Source organism: Bacillus rossius, unplaced genomic scaffold, assembly GCF_032445375.1.
Source record: "Bacillus rossius redtenbacheri isolate Brsri unplaced genomic scaffold, Brsri_v3 Brsri_v3_scf1053, whole genome shotgun sequence".
Classification (NCBI taxonomy): domain Eukaryota; kingdom Metazoa; phylum Arthropoda; class Insecta; order Phasmatodea; family Bacillidae; genus Bacillus; species Bacillus rossius.
Genome location: NW_026962073.1, coordinates 2,378 through 9,000, shown reverse-complemented (window position 1 = coordinate 9,000; position 6,623 = coordinate 2,378). Strand labels below are relative to the sequence as shown.

Below are 6,623 nucleotides of genomic sequence, written 5' to 3'. Positions count from 1 at the left end.
TCTAAATAATAAACAAATGAAAGCAGAAAAAACAACATCGCTACCCACCGCGCGCGCTCCTGGCGGCGGGAGTAGGAACTACTTTGCACACAGACCGACATAGCCCCCTGCCAAAAACAGTAAAATAAATAATATATATAAGTCTTTTGGCGGGAAAAAATTTCTCAACCGCCTGGGAGCACCCTAGTGTGTGCCTGTCTTTAGGTTATGTTACTTTTAACTTCATTTTCTACAGGCAGACGCGAGGGTGCTCGCCCATTATTTTTATTTTTTTAAATTCTTTCCTACCTTTGGTGTGCCATGCAAGAATTTATCGTCAAAATGGCGGCCCCGAGTGCAAATTTCTCGTCTGCACTGCTGGCTGGATGATTATGTGATGTTTTGAAGTAGGGTGTTTTTTTTTTGTTTGGATTTTCTGAGAGGGGGGGAGGGGGCTGGGCTAGCTTTTTTTTTTTTTTTTTTTTTAAATTTTCTAAACATTCATCTCTTATGTAACAGTGTTCAGCATTAAAAAATTTAAAAGAAGAGGCACTTACTCATCAATTTCAAAACAGCCTATGAAGAAAAATAAAAAAAATTTAAATTCATTCCAGTTTTATACATTCATGATTTGATCACATGTATAACTTTTCTTTTTTATTACCTTATTTAATTTTATTATTATTACTACTATTGCTGCTACAACCTAGAAGATACCTCAGTGATACTAATACCTGCTGGTAAAGTTAAAGGTTTCACCTTTCTTTCTTTAAACATATCACAATACCTTTCTTGAGTTAAATATTATCTAATGGCTTTAAGAAGTTATGGTAATGTTCATCATATATAGAGTGTGGGTTTGTGTGTGTGTGTGTGTGTGTGTGTGTGAGAGTGTATTTTGAAGAGGGCTTTGGTGGTTGGGATGGTGAGGGGGGTGGGTGTTGTGTGTGGGGGGGGGGGGGAAGTAAAAGAGTGTTCATTACACGATTTCTCCTGTTGTTTGTAACAATCACACCTGGTATAGCTATTTCGAGTGGCAAATACAAACTGCAAAAAAAAAACATCTATATCATTGCCAACGGCCATATCACGATGAACACACCGGTTCTCGTCCGATCACCGAAGTTAAGCATCGTCGAGCGTGGTTAGTACTTAGATGGGTGACCGCTTGGGAACACCACGTGCCGTTGGCACTACTATTTTGCACCCTACAGAAAAAAAATTTTTTTTAAAAATTTCAATTTTCAATTTTTTTTTTTCCCCACAATCACCACATTTCCCCCCCCCCCCCTAACACACACACACACACACTCTCTCTATCAATCAATCAATCAATCAATCAATCAATCAATCAATCAATCAATCAATCACTCACTCACTCACTCACTCACTCACCCACCCAGCAGCTGTGAATCTTTGCATGTGTATACCTCATACAAAATTCAAAGTGAAAAAATAAATATATAAGTGTATATGTATGTATGTATGTATATATATATATATATATATATATATATAAACACACACTCACACACCTATTTTGAAGTTTCTCTGTTTCAGTGGGCAGTTATGTATAATAATGAGAGATTCAAAAAGACGTTGATAACAATGTCATCAATGCCTGTTTAGTGTGCTCATTTGTTGGATGGTCGGCAGCAATACTAGAGGTGGTACAGCTGTAACCTGTAAAATTGTACCTGCAATGTGTTGTGTATGGAAAAAAATAAAAATTATATCATCTAAATTTTTGTTATCCAACAATAACCTTCCCATCAATGCATGATGTCACAGTAGCCATAGCTCTACTCTTTCTGCCATATAACATTGGGAAAAAAAAAAAAAAAAAAGGAGCTATTAGAATAATAACAAAAGATAAAAAATCATCTAACTGCAGACCAAAATTCAAAAAACTTAAAGTCCTGACTGCCATAAATGAATATGTTCTAGAAACTTTTTATTCATTCTTAAGAAAAAGAAGAAAAAAAAAATTATTATTATTTTTTTTTTATTTTTTTTTTTTTAGATATTCGCACATAGGTATAACACCAGAAATGCTAGTAAATTGAGGATAGTTGAACATAACACTAGGCGATTTGAAAATGGACTAAATTACTTGGGAGTAAAACTTTACAACTTAATATCACAGAAAATAACTAAAACAATTTACCAGTATTAAAAAAAAAAACAGTAAAAAAAATTCTTCTAGAATATCCTACCTACCCTCTGAAGCTATTCTTTAATTTGATTGATAATAGAGAAATTGAACTGTTAATTTGTTGAATGGACTTGTGATAACAGCTGCTTCATGTTTTGCATAAAGTTAAATTGTGTAACATGTTATGTATTTTTTTTTTTGAAATTTTTTTTCTTGGTAACTTGCATCATGTAAATATTAATTGTCTGCACATACATGTTCTATATCCCGGAGCCTTGACTCCACGTGGGATCAACAGAACAAAAATACAAAAAAAAAAAAAAAAAAAAATCCAGCTCACTAATCTAGGTGCATTTTGCTAACAATATTTGGAATATATATATATTTTTTTTGTGTAACATGCAAATTCTGTATTATTCTGCACACATTATTTATAATCTTCTATCATTTTCTTAGATAATAACTATTAATTCATAAAATAGATTGTGTGTGCATAACCTCCTGGAAACATTTGCACTTACCTCCTACTTTACTTTTTCATTTAAGCAATCCTATTCGCATGTATACACTTAGGTTGCAGCATCGAAATTGTGTAAAATTCAAAGTGTGTATTGCCTGAAAAAAAAAAAAAAAAAGACATACCAAATATTTGCATACAGCGACACACTACATATTTGCACACAGTGGAGTTTTGCGGTAATTAACCTAGCACAATTTACCACACGCAATCACACGCCCGCGATGAGATAACACACTCGCTGTTTTCCTGTTGACCGGCACGAGGAGTAAGAAAAATTGATATTTACACGAGCACACACTCCCACACTAGTCACAACGTCGGTCATCAAGTTGTGTTGAAAATTCCTGTAGCCTCTGTTTTCCCAAATGATTTCACTTAAAATTTCATTTAACAAGACCATAAACAAATTTACAATACTAATTTCTTAAACAAACACTTCAGCGAACAAGTGACTGTCGCATTCATTACAAAGCTTACAACTTAACAGATGTTTCCGATGTGAAATAAAATAAGAAAATGTTTTACAACCAACCTAGAACATTTAGTCAAAACGTTTTTGTCCTGGTTTATGATTATTTTCCGTGACATGAATGTTTCAAAACTAATAAAAATACGAATGCAGCCAAATATAATGAAGTTAGCACATAAAAGACGACTTAAAATATTTCATTTTTCGAGAATTGGCAGAGCAAGAACGCACAGGTCCAACGGAAATTTCTTTAAAGATAAACGACCATCGGACAAAAACACCCCCTCCCCTCATCATCAAAAATACGTGAATAATATACTTTTTCAATTATATTTTTATCGTTTTTTTTTTTTTTTTAATATACTCATTAAAACTTCAAAATAAGCAGGTACTCGTGTGTTTTTCTCTCTACAATGTACCTGATCTCGGTGCGTAAACCTACATCATTTAGAGATGGAATTAATGTACACATACAAGTAAAATTTTGTTCCATTGTAAAATTGAGAGAAAGAAGGTTTTCCAAACGCATTAAGAATGGAGACTTTAAATAAGATTACGAGCTTATAAATGTTTGCAACGAAATAAAGTGACCATGTATCTGCAATTTCAAAAATATTTTTGCTCTGCTAACCTCACATGCAAGCAAGTAAAAATAACCTCACAACTTACTTACCTCTCTCAATTTCGCAGTACCAAAACATAGAAGGGATAAATAGGATAGTTTTTATTCGAAATCCTGCAAGAGTTTTAATTTTTATTAAAATATTTCTCCAATGTAGCATGTGTGTGGAATACTTCATCAGCAACTTGCATCTGCACCTTGAGTGAATTGAAGGGCAGCCAGTTTTAAAAGCTAAACAGAAACTGCACTCTTGAGAATGCATCAGATCCAAGTGAAATGCTTGTTGTGTGTACAGTTAAAAGTTTTATTATTCACACAATGAAAATGTAAACAAAATTTACTCACAATAATAATCACATCATCCTTGGAGGTGCACGAAGAAAGCCATTCCAGGTGGCACTGAACAAGGTGATTTGCTAGTGCTTCCACAGCAAACAGCCTTCATGAAATTATCTCCACATTTTCAGCATACTATACACTAAAGTATACCTAAGTTAATTTAACCATTTTCAAGTGATTCCAGCACAAATTACGTATTTGATTCCTTGAATAACATCTGCAAATGAAAAGTTCCCTGTTTGGTGTAGCAGTAAATTTAAACAGCTCGCAGTGCAAATTAAACAGTGCAGCTGCCATAAAAAAAATTACACTATTAGTGGAACTGCCCATTATGTCATCGTAGACTGCTGACATTTAGAAAACATTGAAAAATCAGTGCTAAAGAAGCCCTACATTACTTTCGCTGTCCAAAGTGCGCTGCTCCCTACGTGAGCAAGGCATCGAGAATTTTCTGAACCGTCCGCATCCAGAAAATTGGGTAACCAGATATTTGCAAAAAAAAATTGGCGCCTTCGTGGAGGACGGACGTGTCCCGGAGCTGCTCGACGTGACCTTCCAGATCAACGACGCCCAAGCTGTGGTTAGCACTTCTTAGTGCTACCCAGCGGTGTACTGAAAGGTGCCTGTGTGCTACATGCGCACAGGCGGTAAGAGTGAGCTGCGGTTAAGTAAGTTATTGGCAACCAACAACTCGGCAACACCCGGGGAGCTAGCTCCCCTATAGCCTAGCCAGAACCCGGCTAAATTAGCCCCGGGGGACGGTCAGTGGGTGGACCCGAGCGTAGGCTACCACGACGACATGAGCGACGCTGTCGAGATGGCAGAAAGCGAGGCCCCCTCAGGGCCTAGCAACGATCAATCCAGTGGCTGGACAGTCGCCGCTGGAAAGCGAGCGAAACGCCTGCACGCGGAGGTGTCCGGTGCAGGCAGTGATGACGAGGCGGGCCCCGCCCCCCGCCCCCAGCAACCAACACCAACCGAGGCCGCCAAGCGAGCGCCCAAAATTAAGCCCCTGTTCGTGTTCCTAGATCAGGGACACCAGTACCCGCGTGTGTACACTGCCCTGAAACAGGCAGTTGCCGAAAAATTCACGTGCCAGAACCGCGGGCGTGATGAAATACAGGTCAACGTGGCCTCAGTCCCCGACTACCAACGAGCAGTTAAAGCACTGCAGGCCATCGGTGCCCAACACTCGGTCCTCCTTCAGAGGGACGAGGTTCCCAAGAAGTTCGTGCTGCGCGGGGTGCACCGCCACACGCCTTCCGAATTTCTCCAGGAGGAATTCCGTGTCCAAAACCTGCCGGTTCAGAACCACTGGTTCCTGGAGAACCGGCAGCGCAGAGAGAAGTGCGATGCACTTGTCATCGAGGTGCCTCAGAGCTGCGACTCTGAGCGCATCTACGCCTTGAAAGAGTTCGCCGGCATGCTTGTGCGTGTTGACGACTACCGTCGCCCCTCAGGCCCCTCTCAATGTAGCGTCTGCCAGCGTTACAATCACGTTGGCAAGGCCTGCCACGCGGCCCCTGTGTGCCGGTGGTGCAGCGGGCCACACCGCGCTCCCGACTGCCCCAATGGGGGCAACCAGGAGTTTAAGAAGTGCGCTCACTGCAAAGAGGCGCACTGCGCGAATTACAAGGGCTGCCAGGTGTACAAGAAAGAGACACGCAGGCACCTCCCGCCCCAGGTGCGCAAGCAGCGCGAGCAGCAGTCTCGCCGCGACTTGCGCGCAAATAAGCAAGCTGCATCGCAGCCCCAGCCGCAACCGATGCCACGGCCCCCTCCGGGCTACTTCGGCCCCCCGAGGCAAAATCCCTGGGGCCCACCGAGGTACCCTCCTCCCCAGAGCTTCGGAGACTACCTGCAGCAGGCAGGTGGCAACAGGTTTGCGCCCCTGGAGCAACACTGCGAGCCCAGCTACAATGAGCTGGACTACCCAGTGCTTGCTAACAATCCCTGGCAGCGAAAGCAGGGGTTCAAAAAACATCCGACGGGCCACAAAAACGGCCAAGGCAAGCCCCAGCGACCCACTCAGGACAGACCCCAGCAGCCTGGACCGGACAGGCCGCGACAGCCCGCCCAGGACAAGCTCGTGGCAGCCAAGGCTGCGCCAGCCCCGGCGAGGCGCAGGTCTGTGCTCTCCCGGCCGCAGGTAGCCCCGGCACCTGAGATGAGCATGGCGGTAGACGCAGCTCCAGTGCTGCCAACTGCACCGCCCGCGCCCCAACAGCAGCCAGCCTCGAAACCGGGCCTGGCTGACTTCCAGAAAGTGCTCGAGCAGTCGCGCACTTTCAACACGGATGCAAATCTGGCGGCCACAATTGTCCCCATGTGCCAGCTTATGGTTATATGGTGCGACCCATCTGTTGCCCTAACAGAAAAAGTCCACGCCATGATGGGCTTCGTCCAGACACTGGCTGCCAAGCTTAATGGCAGCTCATAATCAGGCCCAGTGTTGTATACCAACCGCGGCCCATAGTCTTAAGTCCCTCCTATTCTGGAATGCACGCGGCATTAAAAATAAACTACCGGAATTAATTCA

At 42.3% G+C, this 6,623-nt stretch overlaps 1 non-coding gene across 1 annotated transcript; it reads left to right on the top strand.

Annotated features, from left to right (window-relative positions):
• Positions 1-1,053: 1,053 nt before the first annotated feature.
• Positions 1,054-1,172, top strand: LOC134543436 (5S ribosomal RNA). Its single transcript, XR_010076935.1, has one exon. It is a non-coding gene; the product is annotated as a 5S ribosomal RNA (ribosomal RNA).
• Positions 1,173-6,623: the final 5,451 nt, after the last annotated feature.